Source organism: Anser anser, assembly GCF_964211835.1.
Source record: "Anser anser genome assembly, chromosome: 9".
Taxonomy (NCBI): domain Eukaryota; kingdom Metazoa; phylum Chordata; class Aves; order Anseriformes; family Anatidae; genus Anser; species Anser anser.
This window is the reverse complement of record NC_139729.1, coordinates 9,467,990-9,488,806: the sequence shown is the minus strand read 5'-3', so window position 1 is coordinate 9,488,806 and position 20,817 is coordinate 9,467,990. Positions and strand designations below refer to the sequence as shown.

General features: G+C 38.7%; 1 long non-coding RNA gene across 1 annotated transcript in view; it reads left to right on the top strand.

Annotated features, from left to right (window-relative positions):
- LOC310904482 overlaps positions 1-13,533 on the top strand; it is a 58,619-nt gene extending 45,086 nt beyond the window's left edge. The window contains exon 3 of the long non-coding RNA XR_014588396.1: positions 13,424-13,533. This is a non-coding gene — a long non-coding RNA (uncharacterized lncRNA). The remainder of the gene's footprint in view (positions 1-13,423) is intronic.
- Positions 13,534-20,817: the final 7,284 nt, after the last annotated feature.

Here is a 20,817-nt window from a genome sequence, read left to right as displayed (position 1 = left end):
GTGTCTTGTCCAAAGTACGTACAGCAATGTCTCTGTTACTCCCCCTGTTTGTTCCAGAGAGGTCAATATGTTACACAGGATATGGACATACAATGAAAAGCAAATGAGTTCCCATGGCACACAAACTGCTGTCTGCCCACTGCACACTGCCCCTGTACAGGGACATGCTCACTATAGGTCGCGTGCTTGCCATATGTGCTCTTCGTTGTCTCAGGAGGATGGTTTAAGCTAATCCATACAGCTTCATAGCTGGAGGAGGCTAACAACAAGCAGTCAGTCATGCATTGAAACCAATGGATAATAACTTGTTGGTTTTGAATTGTTTACTGTATTCTAATTGATATATTTAATGAGTACCAAGTAAGGGCTGAGGCATGTGTGGTATTGCACTGCAGGGGCTCTGTTTCAATACTTGCTTGCCCTTATAACAAGTGCTGAATGAAAGCATGCTGTTGATGTATGGACAATCTGTTATTCAAGTGTCGACTGGTGTACCAAGCATAATTTTAGGTCTATCAGACATTGTAATGTATTTTTAATTGCCTGTAGGATATTTTCAATCCAATCGCTTCTCAGTGTTAGTTCACCAACAAGTAGCCATAAGAAAAACAATGATCTCCCATGAGCCTTGTGGGTTCTGCCTCTGGTGTCACTGATCTAAATCAACACAGTAGTAACTGAGCACTGAAAGCGTAGGTACAAAGCTCTGGAGGCTTTATGGAAATACAGTGGAAAAAAATAAAAGGTTGTGATCAAAAGAACAGAATAATTACTGTCACATAGAATTTTAAATATTTAAGATTTACTTAATGAATATTTAATTATATTAAAGCCTTTGATATTAAAGTGGTTGTGCTTAGCAGAAACTGTTCCAGGGCTGGTATCTGAATTTCAGGTCAGGGTCTGACTCCAGCCTATTAATTTGTGCTCTGGATAACTGCATCTGTTTCATTCCCTGGTGACTGTGACAGCTCTCATCCTTTTTGCTAGCCTGTAAACAAACTACTTGGTTCTGTTTGCTCAACTCAGTTGCCAACTTGTTCAGTTCTTAATGATACAAAATGGGCATAATGAAATGCAGCAGCTGATTACATGCAGAGTTCCCAAGAGAGTCAGAGTAAGCTGTGCAAGGGAAATCCCAGTGGAGGCAAATACTCTTCCAGCCTTGTGTGAAGGTGGTGGCTATGCAGCTGCTTTCACAGGGAGCCTGCAGCCATCCAGAAAATGGCCCCAGTGAGTGGATGGGATGGCATACAGGACATGGACAGGAAAATGTTGGTTGTACAGGTAAATGTGACAGCTGAAGACTTCACCCAGGTTTCTACTCTGTACACTTGTTTCTACAGCATCCCGTGCAGTCTGTACATATGGCAAGGAGTCTAAATGCAGCATTCCCTCCTCCCTCTGACCTAAACACTGATGAACTCTTTTTCAGTTGCTTGTACGCATTGTCTTCCCACACAGTCCCATGATGTTTTCTCGTGACTGTTTATATCAGACATTGTTTCTGCATATTTATCCAGTTTACTGCATTACATAGCAATTTCTAAGTTGCTCTCACCTAAAAATCTTTGTGCTGAAGATATTAGATTGCCTAAGTATACCCTAAAATTCATTAATGCAAAATGGGAGTGGAAGTCCAACTTTAAGATAGGAAGCAGACATTTTAACTCAATTTAATGACTGTGTAAATAAACATATTGCTGATTCTTACTAAAGATGCAGTAAATAGAGAGGATACTTATTATTTTTGGTTTTATGTAATAGGAACTGTTATAACTTGAAGAGTCCTCTCTTCAAGGACCGAAGAACCTCTGGGTAAAGTTGTCTTATATTGCTTGGGTGACTGTTTTGTGAAGAGAATGGATTCGCACAGGATCCAGCTGGAAAGGAACAGGGACATCGGAGGCTGCACTGTCACAGTCTGTCTCTTGCACAGAGCTGTACGAACAAATGGGGAATCCAACTTCTCTGCTACTCTTCTCTGTGACTGTTTCCATGGCAACAGGCGTCAGTCTGCTGAAAATGGAGTAAATGACAGTTTGGAAACAATTATTACTTTAAATCACTTAGTTTTTGCACTCTGACAACTGTTCTCATTGCAATAGCAGCAGGTAACAGAGCAGTTAGGTTCCCAGTTGCCAAGCTCACATTCAGCTACCAAGTGAAAGCTGAAAAATATCATTTTGCCAAGAGCACCCTGAGGCCTATGGATCTGAGAAAGGGGAAGTGGTTTTAAACTGTTTATTATGAAATATATATATATATATCATATGTCTGCCTCTAAGAAAGTTTAAGAAGGGAATGTTTAAAAAAGAAAAGAGAAGAAAAGGATTTTTAAAGGGTATTTCACTTGTACAAAGCCTAGTTGGAGGCCATTAACAAGCAGAGTAACACAGGCATCAGTACTGGGTCTGGTCCTGTTTAACACAATTAATGAGCTGGATGATGGGGTAGAGAGCACCCTCAGCAAATTCACAGATGATGCAAAACTCAGGGGAGTGACAGATTCACCAGAGGACCATGCTGCCACCCAGAGGGATCTAAACAGGCTGAAGTAGTGCACTGACACAAGTCCCATGAAGTTCAACAAGAAGTGCAAAGTCCTGCACCTGGGGAGGAACAACCCCAGGCACCAGGACATTTTGGGGGCCACCCAGCTGGAAAACAGCTATGCAGAAAAGGATCTCAGAGTCCTGGTGGAGACCAAGTTGGACAGGAGTCAGCAACGTGCCCTTGCTGCTAAGAAGGCCAATGGCAAATTAGCACGATCCTTCCCCTCTACTCAGCATTGGTGATACTGTATCTGGAGTACCATGTCCAGTTCTGGGCTCCCCAGTACCAGAAAGACCTGGATATACTCGTAAGAGTCCAGCAGAGGGCTACCATGATGATCAAGGGCCTGGAGCTCCTCTACTGTTAGGAGAGGCTGAGAGAGCTGGGACTGCTCAGCCTGGAGGAGAGGAGGCTCGGAGGGATCTCATCAATGTCTATAAATACCTGAAGGGAGAGTGCAAAAAGAATGGAGCGGGGCTCTTTTCAGTGGTGCCCAGTGCCAGGACAAGAGGCAATGGACGCAGACTGGAACACAAGAGGATCTGACTAAACATCAGGAAGCACTTCTGTGTTGTGCAGGTGACAGTGCATTGGCACAGGTTGCCCAGAGGGGTTGTGGAGCCTCCCTCCTTGGAGCTTTTCAAAAGCTGCCTAGATGTGGTCCAGGGCAACCTGCTTGAGGTGTCCCTGCTTGAGCAGGGAGGTTCAACCAGATGACCTCCACAGGCCCCTTTCCACCTCAACCATTCTGTGATTCTGAATATTCAAAATCCTCACATTTGTTTGTAGAGAGAGCAGGCCTGATCTTCACACCCATGTTTACAACTGTATCACCGTTATGTTCAGGTCTTGAAAAAATAACTGTACAATTTCAAATCCACACACCATTGAGGTTTCAAAGATAAGCCTAGTGCCAGTTTTTCTGGATTCCTGTTATTATCTTGGTGAGTCTATAGGGAGGAGGAAAAGTAGAAAAAAAAAAAGTCATCTATAGAAGTCAGAGAAGGGAATCTGTCAAATTATCTAGTTTTCAATTCTTCATTAAAAAACAAATAAATACTGGCAACACTTTCAAGTGTTTGGGAAAAGAATTTGCAGTATTTGCCTATATTTGTAGCTTCTACTTTTGCAAAAATGGATTCCAAGCATGATTCAGCCTCTAGACAGAGAAGCCTTGAGCTGACCAGAAGCAGCAGAGAAGGTATTTATGGGAAATTGGCACAAAGCCACAACTCTGTGCAGGGGTGTTAAGGTCACATAACACCTTGTTGATACCATAATTTTAGAAGTTACATACCTGAATTGTGCATAAGTTGTTGATTTTGAGACATTGAAGGCAGTTTTTTTAAAAGTATGGACATTAAAAAATAACACCAGGTCTCTTTTCACTGCTTCTGAATTTTGCAGTGTGATTCAGGAGCTTATGTCCTATGGCACACTCTTCTGTGTTAGATTCCAAGCTCATTAGGTGCAGTATCTATTTGCCAGATACTGTACTCTCCATCAAATCCCTCTCTAAAATCCACATCTGTCAGAAAGCTTTAGAAGAAGTAACCTAATCAAAATGTTTCAATGGAATAATTTTGCTTACCAGACTGCTCATGATTTTACAGAAACAGGAAAGTCTTATCAGTAAAATACTTTGACATTTCAAGTCCAACTGTCTATCATCTCGGCTTTGTTGAGTTATTGAGTAGAGTTCACAAGTCTTATGTCACTTGCAAGACACCTAGGACATTTGTGGGCAAAATACTATGAGTAGTACTAATTAACAAAAATTTTGGTGGGTATTTCAGATGTGGATGTGTCTTTATTAATATCAATCAAATAGTATTACTCATGCTACATGTTATATGTGGATACAGGAGTTAGACTTGATGATCCTTGTGAGTCCCTTCCAATGCAGGTTATTCGCTGATTCTGTGGTATGTAGCTTCTCCATTTTTGTACTAATTTGCTATATAAAAGATCAATGCTTCTACTTTTCTCTCGCAGTCTCTCAGCTCTCAATCTGCTACTTGCATTTTAATCATCTTTTTTGCTCTCCGTTTCCTCTGCCATTTCTTTGATCTTTGATCTACTTTTCCATTTAGAAAGTTTTCATTCCCCTAGATACTGCACACTGTTATCAGTTTTCTCAGGAGATATGCAGAATCATTTTTACAGGTCCCAGAACAATTCTGCAGCGTGCATCTGACAACTCAGTGGAAATATCAAACCTCAGGTCTGCGTATCATAGGATTCCTTCAATTTCATATGCCTAATGCCTTGTGTTCACAGTGCAACATCTATGCAAATAGAAAAGTTAAGATGCAGAAGTGAAATGAAACAATTGCCATAACCCTCCCACCAAGCACCAACCTTAGCTTAGTGGAGCAGCTCCTCAATTTGCCTTAAATCCATTTCTTTAAATTGCTAGAAACAAACAAAGGCATTTGTGGGAATGTTTATTTATTTTTTTATTTTTTTTTAGTTAAATCTGAGTATATTAATAGTGGGCAGTCTAATCTATATTTGGAAGAACCTGAAACCATTTGGACATCTAAAATTCAGCAAACACTGAATCACAGGTTACCTGCCCAACTTGATATTGGTAATGAGTGTTTATTGGAACAGTCTTAGTGAGTTTCTTCAGCAGTGGGCTGTTCCAGAGATCTGCTACCTCCCTGGAAGCTCTGCAAGGCATTGCTTTTTTCTTTGTGCAGAAAGGAAGAATTTGAAATCTGAAAGTTTTAGTGAAACTGAAAAGCTGTTCCCCCTTCCTGGCTCTAATAATTGTAATTTTAGAGTGAAAGAAGTTGTCATAGACGTTGTAGAAACCTGAAAGGATAAATTCATTGTTAATTAACTGGCTAAAAAAAGACCATTAAAAAAAAAAAACAAAAAACAACTAAAAATCTTCACCTGGTTGTCCATTGAGAGGAGGATACAAATGGAGAGCCCTTCATCCTTCCTCCTCCCCCCCTCTTCTTCCAGCTGCTTCAACAGAACTTCTAACAGCAGAGGCTTAATAATTTTTGAAACAAATGATTTTTGATAACATTCATTAGTTTGCTCATGGGTTTTGATAAGGTGGCATTTAGATCATATAACTGAGCTTGTTGGTATTCACACTGTAAACTTTGTCTTGATGTGAGGGAAAAACACTCCAGAGCTTCTTTCACGAGTGCCACCAGTCAGTGTTTCAAGAGCTGTTGACCTGCCTCTCAGCATATTTCAGCATAATTTGAAATGAGACCTTTTGGTAATCATTTGTAGTGTATGGTAATATATATAAAATGAGACTACTATTTATTTAGTCCTAAGGACAAGTAGTTTCGCAAGTGAGTGCCCATCTGTGCTAAGATGATAATAGACTAAGATTTAGAAAAGAGTCTATGGATCTTTGTTGTTAGCTATTTTGCTTAAAGGGTCCTTTAAGTTCTGCTTTGCTATTGATAAGCATTACACCAATATATTGACAATACTGATTGTTTTGTAGCACTGAAAAGAAGGATAGTATGAAGGGTAGCCACTTTCCCATCTCTCATTTCAGGCATGTGGTAATAGAAAAGGAATATTACAAGGTGTTTTTTTTCAGTGCAAGTGATACAGCTAATCATATTTTTGTTCTTTTTTTAATGAAAGACAATGTTAGTGTCCCAAAGTTTCTTTCAGCCAGTAAAACCATTGTAATGGAGAGGATGGAACATGGAAAAAATAAATTGTTGAGAAAAAGGACGTTAGACTTTCTCTCCCAACTATATAGGATTGATATTAGCTACATTTTGCACAAGGGTTCGACATAGGTACAAAGCTCTTTAGGCTTTATGGAAATACTGTGATATTTGGTTCTATTCTGTGATACTTGGCTTTTTAAAATGGTTTTTAGGAAGGGGAGGATATTTTCGTAACTGCAATACTGTAAGACAATAAATGTTCTACATAACAGGCTCTTATAATAAAACTCCTTATTTTTGTTCATTTTATATTTGTACAGCATGCTATATACTGTTCTGCCTCTTTGCACTTCTTTCCTTACTTTTTCACATTAGTGATCTTAGACTTCTTGGAAGCCATAAGGAAGTTCTTTTTCTAAGACTGAAAAAAATACTTTTAAAGTAGACTTCTAAACCATAACAGTAATGGCTTCTAGAACAAGCGCTGTGTAAATGATGAAAGAAACTGATTCATATCTCTGAATACTTGAAGGCCTGATAGGCAAGAACTGACAAAGAGTGATTTAAAAATGAAAATGAAGCCATAATATATTCAAAGAAGTGAAATGGATATTACTCGGGGGGAGACATTAATTTTGACTTCCAAAGTTAAAAAAAAATGTTCATAGAGTGGGAGCCAATTATCATCCAATTGCTCCAAGCTGGATTTCAAACATGATATACAAAAATGGCAATTATACAATGTTACATTCTCTTAGAAAAGTAGCACCAAATGATGGCTTCTGCAATTGCCTGCAAGCTTCGACCAGCCACATCCCAAGTCACATATCCACTAGGAAGGAGGAAGGAAAGAATGGGTTTACGCATCACATTAGAAAAGTCAAAAAAATTATGTGGACATAAAGACTTGGCTCCCAAACCAAAAGTGTGAACCATGCTTAATGTCAGGGTGTACAAGAGGTGGTGTACTATCTCTGTGTGAGGTATAAAGTCTGGAAGTTTTTTCATAGCATCAAAAGGAAGCCATCTGCCCCATTGCTCTTCTCTATTGGGAAATGTAGTTGAAGGGATGAAAAGCTACACCTGGTTATCTTCCAGATAAGTATGAGGTTACTGTAAAGTACCAATTTTTAAAAACTTATCTATTCCTTGAAAACATGCCAGTTTAGACATATTTTTTCCATGTTGCTGACATATTTCTACTGGAAACCTTGTGTGGCTGTCCACCCCATTGGCTAGGAGGTTATCCCAAACCACTGCTTCTAGGAGTTGCTGTTGCAGTTGTGTATTGCCATGTAAGCAGTCCTGGAACCAGTGGCTCCTCACCACTATGCAGCTAGCAGCAGGAGCTGCCTACCCCTGACCCCTGGGGAATGAGCTGGGCCCTGTCATGGTGTTCCAAGAGAGTCCCTGTGGGACAGCTGTCCTAGACCAGAGGTGCAGAATAAAGTACAGAAAATGAACATCTGTCAGTGTGGTACATGCACGTGATGTTCTTTTCTACATTACTGTTGGCACTTACCAAATGATGGTAGGATGCTGATGGTGTATGAACTGGTGTTATTCAGCTCTAGATCTACTGAAAGCTCTTATCCACTGCAGTGATTTTGATGTTTGTCTGATTATAGAGAAGAGACTGAAGTTCCAGCTAGAGAAAATAGGCAGTCACGTCAACTGAGGAGACCAGGCTAACAGAATCATAGCTGTAGGTGAGAGCCAGGAACAAGCATCACAATTAACAGAGCAACCTGTTCTAGAGTGGACTTGAGGTACCTGCTTTTGGTATGACAGTGAGGGTGTCACAGGCTGTGTCAAAAAAGTTGCATTCTCTACCTGGGCTTTGGAGGCAATTTGAGCAAAGCCTGTTCTTCTCACTGGCAGCACAGCAATGTGGAAAGTGGCCTGAGGGCTTAATAGCTTTATCATAGCAAATTACTTAGAATAAAGTTGTAAGAAACTAGGCAGCTGGGATTCTGTATGGAAAAGATGAGACTCAAGGAAAGAGAAACTGCAGTGCTTGTGCTTATAGGGAGTAGAATCTTCTTTTCATTTGACATGTCATTGTATCCAGACATTTATCCCCACCCACCCCACACTTGACTATATACCACATAGCAACATAGGAAGGGTTAATTTGCATTGCTTGTTTGTAGAGTGAGCCTTGCCAAACTGAACACATTTGCTATGTCAGAGTTGTGATGTGACTTGTCTTCCTGACAATTGGTTTACTCTACCATGATCTGTATTTGACTAATATTTGAATTGTTTCAGAGTACATCTAACTTTGACTTTGCAAATACAATGGAGAAATTAAGCAGAAGCTCTAATATCCACCCTAACTTACCAAAAAATATTGTTTAGCCATTTATTTTAGTCTGAAAGGGTGTACATATATGCAGTGGTAAAAATAAAATTTCGGTGGTGCTCAAAAAGTACCAAAACCACATTACTCTCAGAAGACCAAGCATGTTTTGCATGGACAAAAGTAACCTAGTTTACAGGAAGCTTTAGTTCACAATCTGAAAGTGTGTAATCTGTTGCTGAAATACACCAAACACTTTAAGAATTATGTAGAATCGTTTATATATTACATGCTCTGTAAAGAATTATGCCATCAGTCTCTACCATCTCAGTAAGAACAATTCTATGGTAAATGGCACCATTCTGATCCACATATATTGAGAAAACAAAATGAGTGCTTAACATAAGCCAGCTAAGCAGGTAAACACACTAAAAAACTCAGTGAAACGGATCTCAGCCTCAGAGTTGCAATAACAAACAGTATGGCAATGTCTAGCACAAGATGGATTACTCTAGTGCAAAACCTGTAGTGGTGGTGTGCTATGCCCAGCACAACTATACATGCTTATTAAATAGCATATTATACACAATAGGAAGTGTGACTTCATATTCACAGGAATACAAAGAATTTATCATCTAAACCAAACAATACCATATATTCTCAAAAATAGAGAAACTTACTGCATATATATTGTGCTTTAGTACAGCAGATGCTGTGTAAAATCAGACTTCACAAAAGTGATGTGCTCTCTACTGGTGCACTTAAAGTATGCTTAACTACCCTGCTAGTTAAACTGGAAAGAAATTCTACTTTTAATATGCTGTTATCACAATTTGTATTATTCCACTTCTTTCCCCAAACCTCCTCTTCGTTTCCAAGATGTAGTAGGCAACGTCTACAGAAAATTCTCCATGATGTATGCTAAATTATTCTTCTCCTTACACTACCATACACCAGTAATTTTATAATCTGCATGCATATTCATATATAGTTTGATAAAGTGCATACTTGTGGAACTAGACGAGCAGGATTTGATTTGTTTTATTGGGGACAGTAGGTTGGGCTGTTTTCACCAGGCCTTCTAAATCAGTTAAACTTTGGAAAATTGACTTGTTTTTTTTTTCTGGCTGGTCCAGAATATCCAATTAACATTTCAGTGACTTAAGTGCATCTTATAATAATCCATCTCTTGGAGCTGCCTTAATTGCTCATAGAAAAATACATTTGTGCCATAAAAAATGTATTTTGGGGCTGGAGGAAGATGAGCCTGGCTGTTCAGAATGCTGAACAGATGGTGGTGTAGAGTCCTGGACTGCAAATTCATTCGTGCTTTGGGGTGCCTGCAGATTAGGCCGCCCCTCTGGAACGCTGCAGAGCCAACGAGCAGCCATCCAGGGCCCTTTATAATAGCTGGCGTTGTGGCCTGTGTTGAACAACAAAAAATAGCAGTTATTTTCATTTTCACGTAGTTGTGCCACAAATGGCTGGATCTACTTCCTAGCTGTGAATATAGGTAATCAGATGCTACCTAGCAGCTGTTCTTCTGTGGGAAGTTACTGTAAATATCTCAATTAGGCATTTTCAGTCTTTGGAAAAGTAGCATTTGTTAAAATATATTAATGTTTCATGTTGTTAAAATAGAAGCAAACTCCTATATTTCATTAATTTTATAAAAATATTCTGTTCATGTGGTTTATGCTAAATAAATTAGTTTCTTCAGACTTCATGTATTTACTGTAGGATTTCAATACTTGGAAATTCTAAAATCTAGTGTATAATAAAAAGGAAAATCCATAGTTAAGCTGTTCACATGCAACTGAAGCTTAGATATTATTCTCCCATAAATGATCAATTCAAATTGCGTCTTCCTCAGTTGGGCAAGGACAGAAGAAATTTGACATACTACATTCTAAATATTAATACAATTAGGTTATTTCATGCAACCCATAGGCAAGGATAGACCAGATCTGAGTCAGAAAATCTTTCAGGAGAATGTTATTCCATGTACCCCACACAGATGATTAAAAGAACCTCCGCTCGATTGCTTCTACAGACTAGAACTACAGTATTTGAAAGAAGGATATTTCTTAGCTTAAAACCAGCACCACCTTCTTCACCCACATAATCTGAGAAGGTCAGTCACTACTCTAATATTCCTTCGACAGCAATCTCAGCATTTTGAAGACAGGGACTTTAGTCTCACCTTAACTCTAAGTCACACCCAACAAACAATTACCCAATACAAACATTTTGTTCTCTGCTACCTGTGCCTAGGGAGTAGTTTTATGATATGCCCATCTAGTCTGTGTAACAGTAATTTTAAATCAAGCAGGTCAGAAACTCAAAGCTGGAGTTCTCCAGAGTGCATCTCCAGCCTCTCTCTCCTGTTGTGCTTAAGGATAATGATTTTCGGGGCAGGTATTTCCTGGCAGTTGCTGACCGGCTGGAGGAGTTGATGCTCTTGGCATTGCCTGAGGCACTTAACCTGGCTGGTCATTAAGTGATAGGAAGTGTCTGATCTGGAATTCATTATTGTCATTATGAAGAGAAATAATACAACTCTTACTGAATGTGAGAAAATTGAATATTACATCATCATGTGGGGATTTTTGTTTATAGCTCTGAATTTTTGCTTGTAACTAAAGAGCAAAAACACTAGCAGAAGTGAGGTTGTCTTTTCTGGAGTCTATTAAACTTAAATTCTGTTAAGTTTTATGCCCTCAGGTGTAACACTAGTTGGAAGAACAGCTATGTAAGATGGCATCTCCCTACACTACTATTCCACTTGCTGTAAATTCTGAACCACCAATAACTGCACTCTACTCACAGGCACATGTACACTTAGGCACATTTGTTTCATGTCTTACTCCTTTTAGCACTAACCAACCAAGACTGCTATGGAAGGCTAGCTGCTTAGAAGCTGAGCTGTCAGTGGTGCTGACACCAACAGTCATCACGTTTCCAGTGGAGGTGCCTATACATCTAGAACGTCTGAACAGGGGAAGAATAAGCTTTAAATCACTGATGGCAATATAGCTGGTGAAGATGCTAAATCTATTAAATAAGCCCAGAACTAGTGTGAACTAGTGGAAATTTACTGTAAGTTTAATTTTTAAAAGTCTTGGCTATCAAAGAAAGCACTGAAAAAAGAAAGCTCTCAGCTCTGGTCGCTACTGTGCATTGGAACAATGAAAAGGTGCATCTGATTCTTCTGATCTGTATTTCATCCAAAACTACTTCAGATTTCATTTGAACCAAAACCTAGTGAACAAGGAAGGAGTGTTTCAATTTGCTTCCCTTTACTTTGTGGACAATATTGCCAAAAACCAAGCGAAATAAGTAGCTTTGTATTTGTTGTGTCCACGTTTTGTAATATTATGTGGGTCCTTTAGTCCCCAGTGCACTTTGTGCAAAGACTAGCAGAAGCTTTGCAAATGCACATCAGGACAGAAGATAAAGGATATGAAGGGAGAGGGTGAGAAAGGATGTGATTTACTATAGGTTCTGCAGCAATGCAGAAGCAGAAGTGAGAGTTCTGCTCAAGTCCCGTCATCTTCAGTTTAATGAGCTAGTCATTAATCACATTCATGTCCTTTTGCACCAATGAAACATTTGTTACAGTTTTGAGAACTTGCATCTTCATTGGGAAAGAGCTGTTTTTAAAATGAATTAGTTTACTCATTAAAGCAGACAGAAAGGAAGGCTAACAGCAAACTGTGATTAACTGGACAAACAAATAAAAAAGACCTTTAAAAGATACCCATGTGCTTCCTGTGATTACAGATTGCAGTCACGAGGCAAAGCATCATATACATATGCAAATTTTTTCATTCCACATTTTTATTTGAAGAGTAATAGCATTTATTCATCACTTGAAGTTTATGCACAGATTTCTTTTGACTGAATATATAACCTGATGGCCAGGGGTGTGTATGCCTAGCATCTAGGTTATACTGCAATCTAGATATGTAACCAGATTTAGAACTTTACTCAGTTACTTGAGAATACAGTTAAAAAGAAATGTCATTAAACACGTGGAATCTGCGTATGTACCAAGGTTTTATCTTTGAATTTTGACAGCTGATAAAACTCACAGCTGACCTCTTGAAGAAGCTTATGTTTCAGTGTGATATTAGCACAAGATAAAAATGCTACCAAGTGTAACATCATGCTGTTCATTTGAAATTCACACAGAAGACCTCAGGATTGCACATGAATTATAGATTGTGAAGCCTGAGCCAGGTCTATGATTATGTTTTAATATAAATCCATTTCTGAGTTACACCACAATGAATATAAGACTGTTAAGCAATAAAAACCCCGAGACTACTATATAGACACAAAGATCATTGGCAACATGCTATGTGATTTGTGCATTATTTGTGTGATGTGCCATGACGCTGACAAATGGAATTGAGTGATTAGAGCTCCACGCTTCCAGTTTTAAAGGATGTTCCTTTAAGTTGAATTGATTCACCGGAATCATTTATTTTCACTCTGCTTGGTATAGTACCCCAATAATCACTATTGCTTCAGCTCACATCTCTCAAATAGAGTATTTTTACTTTATTTAGTGTACATGTAGCAGGAAAGTCAGCCTTTTGCAACATCTTACAAGCTGATCTCTCTCTGAAGAGTTTGTGCTACTCTTGGTATTTTCCAAAACGCCTATGAAATGGGTCTTTATACCATAACTGATAACAAGGCATTAATACATAAGACCACACACATTTTCTTGCCTCAATTCACTAATTCACAGACTTACTGAATGTTATTGCCACTAAATAGGTGGGATTGTCACTAGACAAGATGTTTATGCCAATCCTTTAACTATATCGGGGCATATTAAACAACAAAACCAGAAACATCCCCATCTGTATGAATTACATGGATTTTTTCTTTACAGCTCTCAACACCTTCAGAGGAGCAAGAATGAGAAACAGTTTACCACTAACTGGGACTAAATATCTCAGCTCGAACACTCCCTTCTGGGACCACAGAACTATGTAAGAAATGTAAGTCAGTGCCCAAAGGTAAAACACTCCTACATGTTAGGGAAAAAGTGCAAACAAATTCCAAGGGCTCAGTAAGAGACAACAGCAGATGAAGAGACTCTACATTTAAATGGATTATGATTTTCATGGAACCTGACAGTATTTGAGGGCATGATGTGGCAGTTCATGTCATTAATCTATCATTTGCTCATTATGCTCTTCTCAGCTACTCATTATATTACTGGTCATAGCTTATTTGCAGTCCATGTTTCATGATCCTGTTCCAGTACCATTTCCTTCTGTAGGAAATCTTCCTTTATAGTTCTTGATTGGCCTTGTACACTAAGGAGGAACTAGACCTGCAGGTGATATCTTTATCTCAAGCAGAAAGTGGGTCACTGGCTTTTCACAAAGCTGGGGATGATAGTTTCCCTAGATTTTTATCCTCACCTGCTGCTCCTGCATTTTTAAAAGCTTCAAGCATATCCCAGCTCCCTGGGAGGCACCTCCATATTATTTCCCTCAAGCAGGCCGCAATCGCATTTTCATCCTCCAGCTGGGAGAGCACAATAAGACTTCCCCCAGAATTCTGTCAATGCAGATCATTTAATTAGGCCAGATGGGATCACTCTAGCAGAAGTGCAAAGCTCCTTTTCCCCTTGGAACCGCTAATGCTGCCTTCCCAGTGTTTGGTTTAGGCAGTCAGGGGGATAAAGACATAACACATCCTTCTTACTCTGGAGCAGGCACTGAAGTTATTGAAGGTTTAAGTATTCAGTCTTAACTTTGTTCTTTAACTTCGTTAATTCAGTGTTTTCCTATATTCATACATAGCATAAGAGTAGTACCATTATTCAGCTGTACCTGTGGAACTCAATGTTTTCAGAAACAGAAGCTGCTATTAGAATTGAGTACATCTTGATAGCTTAGAGTAAACACAAAGGTTTATCCGTATAGCCTAAACAAGTACTACAGATCAAGCGTTAAGGCTATGTTCAGAAGACAGACAAACAAATCTGAATATTAGCTAAAGTGCTTATACAACTTACTTTGCACTGTCATGATCTAACAGAACTATGACTGTGATGAAAGAATTTGAGTATTTGTAGTGTTAGATAGCTTGAAACTCACTCTTAAATATACAGAGCTTATTTCCACATATTCTTATGTTCATGTTATTGTTAATTGACATAGTATTGTCTGGCTATGCGCTTCTTACCTTAAAACTTATCCAAGACCAAAGAAATCTTGAGACATGTTAAATTTAATGGTACCGCCTTTAACAAAACTAAGGCTAACAAATTCTCAGAAAACTCATTCATTATTCAAATGATAACAATATTCAAAAAAGAAAGTCAGATTTGCCTATTTAAGGTAAAACTCTGCTTTAAGCAAACATACATCCAAACTGAAGGCTTGAAATACTAACTGCTTATCTGTTGTAGGTACAGTAGTGACAGCAAGGATATGTTCTTCCTGCTTATACAAATTACACTCATATGCTTGGATCTGGTGTAGTCTTACAAGGAGCCTGTTAGTGAGAATAAGGTTCATTGTTTGGTATTTCTTAATATTCTTGACAAATTTAATGAATAATGGCAGTTATGACAATGGGCCAATTTGTATGTATTGATCCTCTACAGACCTGGACTGAAATCACCAGCAAAATTAACATGGGCAACTGAACTTATTGACCTGAGCTGAATTCACAGCAGCAACCCAGTGCTGTAAGACCCATTATCCAGCCCCCAGAGCCTCCTGTTCTGCAGTGTGAGCTCAAGTATAACACACAAACCAGACAGCAGAATTCCCAAGCTGTGACTTCCAACAGATTCCCTTACTCTTACCCTGCTCCCCCCCCCCCCCTTTTTTTTTTTTGTCCTTTTCAGACTTAATGTCAAGGAAAGGCAAAACTTATTTCCTACCAAGGAAGGTAAACAGGTAAACAGCAGCATGGGTCAGCAATCAGTACACCCTGTTACCCAAGGGAGAACACTCAGTTTCTCTACATTATCATTTGCAGCATGGTCATGGGTAAATGCAATTTAAGAACTAGAAAAAACAGCTAGGATTGCAATACACTGCCACCCACAGCCCTGGGGTGTACACAAACGTGCCCTATTGCAGTACCTGGCAAGCTGGATGCCTAAAATGCTAGTGAGGGGGAAAGCAGCCAAGAAACCCCATAGGCAACGGTGTTAGGATGGTTGTTTTTTCTAGTTAGGTAGTTGCTAACTCTCCCCAGAAGAGCCTAGGTTCTGAGCCTGTTGAAGGCCAGAGAGCTCCAGTAATGAAGATGTAATCTGCTGTTTGAAAGTTAAGTCATCTCCCTAGCTAGACAGCAACTGAGCAGAAGTAATCAAGTAGGCATTTGGAGCCAAGTATAAAATTGTGCAAGTAGGGACATGATATTTATGTTCTTCTAATAAAGTAAAGAAAAGCTCTTAGGATAATATTCATGTACGCAGGACTATCCAAGACACAGACATAGAGCTGGTAGCTCTAAGAGGACAGCCAGAACAGAGCCTAAGGGGAGGGGAGGTGAGCAGAGACAAGGGCAGCCACAGCACCGGCCAGGCCTCAGCTTGCCTGCTGGGATGGTCCCACAGTGCTGGGGCTGAAGGCACAGAACAGGAAAATGGCAGCAACAGCTCCTGTTAGCAGACACAAAGCAAAAGCAAGGCAACAACTTAGAAGCAAGATTAACTTCAAACCATATAGGGACAAAAAGCAAACACCCCCAACGCAGCTTAAACCAAGACTGAAGGCCCAGGCTGGAGCTTATATGGGGCTTCTGGGCCCACAGCTGGAGGCTACACGGTAGCAGTCCCATGTGAGGCTGCTCACAGCAATTAAAGGCTGCTAAAGTCAGTAATGACAGGGCAGGTATAGGCACTCCAACCATGTCTTTTGGGGGTGGCAGCTAGGAGGTATGTGGGTTAGCCTAGAACATCTTAATGGTATCAGTAATGGCATTGGATGCCTGGGTTTAGGCCACGGAAACCCACCTGCAGTGACTAATTGCACTATGGGCATTACAGCACTTCCTTACCCTGTGTTAGTGGTGTGAGAATAAGTAAATTAGGCTGAGGAATACAGCAATTGTGGTGTGGGAAGCTGCAGGGGCATCTTAATTTGGTGTTGGATAGAACAGGGTTTTCAATTCTAAAAGTAAAGCAAGCAGTTAAGAAAATTTACCTGTGCTTTACTGACTTGAATTAAGTTATTTCTGACTTTCATGAAGTAAAAATAAAACAAATTATTTTGATATTAACTATTTTAATTTTCTTTTATAACTTTATTGAGGGAAAATTATTCAATAAGTAGTTTTTAATTTAGAAGTCAGAATGGGACACAAAAAATTGAGTCAAGAAATGTATGTAATCCTTTTCTACAAAGAGTTATTATTTTGACAAAAATACGATAAATGGAAGCATGCTTGACCAGTTGAGCTTTAATAGAGGTTTTTGTGTGGATTACGTAACAAGTTCTTAAAATACTGATGCAATAACTGATTATTTTTTCTTCCTTTTTTTTGTGAATTTAAGAATGCCTTCCTGGCATCTTAGTAAACTAGCAGTGGTGGTTTTTTCCTGTTTACTTGGCTTGCTGTTATGGCCTAATGCATCAAACCAAATTCTGAAATTTTTTAAAGGTAGATTTAATTTAGTCAGTTTGTTGTACCTTGCATGAACACCCAAGACTCGCACTTGAGATCTATCTAGGCAGCTATTAAGGTACAGAGGATGTATTAAGGAAAGCTGATAGAAGAAGTATTGAGGTTCTTGATATGTTTTGCAAAGAACATCAAATCCGCTATATCTCTGCTTTTAATCATTGCTGACTGTGAGTTTAGCTGTTTCTCTGCTTAAAGAATCTTGGGGGGAAAAATGATTCCTCATACTATAATTTACAACTGCTTAACTCATTTTTGCTATTTTTTTATTTTTATTTTTATTTTGAATCGGATTTAGAGGTATTAAATAATTGGTATGCAATTCAGGTGTTGTAATTGTGGTTGGTCAGAAGTCACATAGTAGGTGTTTGGCTCTTTGGTGTGAGAGAGTTAACTGGGAAAGGCTGTGATTTGGTATAGGCTTAAAGCCTCTCTTGGGAAGTGGCAGAAGAATGGATCCTGTAGACTTACAAGCATTTTCTGAAGCTTTTCCTTCCTTGACTGCAAAGGCGTACTCTCAGCATGTTTCCCCCAGAGCATGTAAGAAAGACAGTTTTCATGCATAGGTTGAAAGATAAGTGGAGAAATTGTGCTAGACATGTAGAGCTGTAAAATGGTCAGCCTGCCTTACCCAGATGCTAATGCGTGCTTCTGCTACCTTGGCATGGGGGACAAGTTAAAGTCTCTGCTGAGTACAAGGAAGATTCCCCACTTGATACAATTTTTTTTTTTCTTAAGTAGTAAAGGGCAATTTCCTAGAGCAAACTGGAGTTATAATTCTAACAGAAAGCAATTGCACCAATTAAATCTAACCATCGTATCAGGGATAAAGCAGTGCATTCCCATTGCTAAGTTTCTGAGTTAAATGACAACAGAATAAGATACACCACGATGACAGAATGAGGAATACGCACCATTTATTATCAGGGTCTGTTATGTCTTAATTCCCAATTGGTTTCTTTTCTCTAAGGCATTACATAGTGTGATATTCTGACTTCTAATGATGGCTAATACAGAGCTAGTGTCTGGTGTAAAGCTGTTATTTAAACAGTTTTAATTTGTTATGAATACATAAAATACATAAAGTACTTGATGTGCACTGTATCATCAGAACTTGTTCCTAACCTTTATTAATCTGATTAGTTATTTTATATGAGAGTAGAATTAGATGCTTGCAGTAGAAATGCCAAGAGTTAGATATGATGTCTTTATTCAAGAGAAAATCAGTTAATCCAATTTCTAAGAACATATGCTAGTTCTGCTGGTTATAAATCCTTTCCAAGATGACTTAAGTTTCTCTTTGCTTCCTCTAAATGCTTTTTCCTAGTAGAAGCTGAGAGTTATGTAATCATTATGATTTTTTTTTTCTTGAAACAAACTTTTTATTTAAAAAAAAAAAGAGTTAAAAATAGTCACATACTTGGATATGAGAAAAATCAGTTGTTGGAAAATATTCAGATACAACTATTTTGAAATACTGCTATGGCTCTGAAGAATAATAAAGCTTTAGACTTTTGTCATGTAAATAATGAAATTAAATTTAACTGTTTCACTGGAAATTGTTTTAAAAGAGCATCAAATGTCTCATGTAAAAATTCAGCTTGTACCATTCCCCACTAGGGAAGTGACTCACTGCCTGCATAGAGCAGGGTTTTTCCAGGACTTTCATGGATGCTTTAGAGAGTTACTGAGTGCATCCTTACCAGACAATTTGATGTGGGGAAGCCATACTCTTATTTTACGGACTGGCCAAGAGTTTCTTTATACTTAAAACTGAATTTGGATTAAGTTAAGGAGGTCAGTTGGAACTAAAAATGCCATGAATAGAAAAGCATAGATAGACCTTTGCAAAGTCTTGTAGTCAACGACAAAGATGCCAGCTCAACTAGCTTCCTTCATCTTGTGCTGTATCCCATTAAGTATATGTCCTCCAGTCTTGGACAAATCAAGTATACCTAATTTATAACATAGCATTGTTTAATTCACACAAAGTACCTGGTGAACGTGTATCCAGTTGGGTTACAGCACAATGACACCAGTATGCATTCTCATTTGTAACATCCACGTATCTCTAACTATAGTAAACAAAAGTTACACACGTGGATTAAATGCATTTTATAGTGGGTGATTGATCACTTCCCATTGTTCACTTCAAAACACATACTGTTATCTCTCTTATCCGCTGGATGAGAGCAAAGGCCAGGCTTGGAAGTTGGATATTACTGATGTTTGTTTTTTTTTCTGAAGTAGTTACACATCAAGTCCCATTTTGTTTAATTCCTTAATAAAATCATATATATTTTAGATTTAGTCTGAGGGACTCATTCCTAATACTAAAACACTCTGGTCTGCTGAAACATTTGATTAATTTTGTGCTGGTTGCAGTTTTGTAATGAAACCCTGAAAGCGCAGCCAAGAAGCTTTACAGAGTGTTACCGAACATAGCTGTGAATTATTACCGTAGTAACACTCACAGAAATAAGCATAGCTTCCAGTCTCAGTGGAAGGTTTGTGTCTGCTTGGCTTTCCAGTCACAGCTTCTTACTCCTTGTGCTGCGGAGGCTGGGATTCCTGTGGGGGTGCTGGGCACAGTCTAGAAGGACAAATATTTACGGTGTCCAAACAGCTTTCTAATCAGCTATAAAGATGGGTGACTACAGCACAGGGCTTTGAGAGAGAAGATTTAAGTGAAGAAGAAACTACCACTGTATCTCACTAATGTGGTTGAGAATTAATGTTGATATTTGCAGGCAAACAGCTTTTTAAAAAATCATAGTAAACTATAGGAAAAATGGCTTAAAAAAAAAAAAAGGGTCCATCTAGTCTATGCCTTTCCACAAGGCAAGATCACTTCTACCAGGCTTTTCTGACAAGTGTTTCTGCAACATGTTCTTCAGAAGTCTTCAGTGCTGAAGTAACCTATTATGGTTCTCCCCTATTCTCACCGCACACAAGTTTTCTTAGTGTCTGGCATGAATCTCTCTTGCTGAATGCTTAGCCCGTTATTCTTTCTTTTGCCCTCAGAGGGCAGAAGAACAATTTATTTACAATAAACAATTTCTTAACTCTTCCCTTTTTTATCTTGCATATAGAGAAAAGCCCTTCCAGAAAATATACAATCCTAATTCTTTCAGTCTTTTTCCTAGAGGTTTCAGAAGACTTATGACTATGTGATAATTTGCTGATTCTCTGGTACTTTTCATTGTTCTCCCGTTGATATTATGTAGCTGATTTGAATCTTTCTCTAAAGTAGTGCTTAGATGATGTATTACATGTGAGACCTTATCAAGGTGGATACAGGAGTCATTTCATGTATTTCCTAATATGATGCTCGCTTTTGAGTGGCAATATGATAATGCTTATTTCAATGTGATCTATCATAACCCTGGTATCGTTATTTTGAAAATTGTATTTATTGCATTGTTCCCACCTCTTGTGGTTTTTATTTTTTGGAAGTTGATTATTCGTAACTGTAATGCTTTACCCTTATCCTCACCAAATGACACCCTGTTTATTTCACATCTTTCCTTAAGTTTCTCAGGATGATCAGGTATCCCAAGCCCATTCTCTGAGCACTCATAGCTCTTTCTAATATTGTATTCCATGTTTTTGTAATTCTCAGAATTTGGG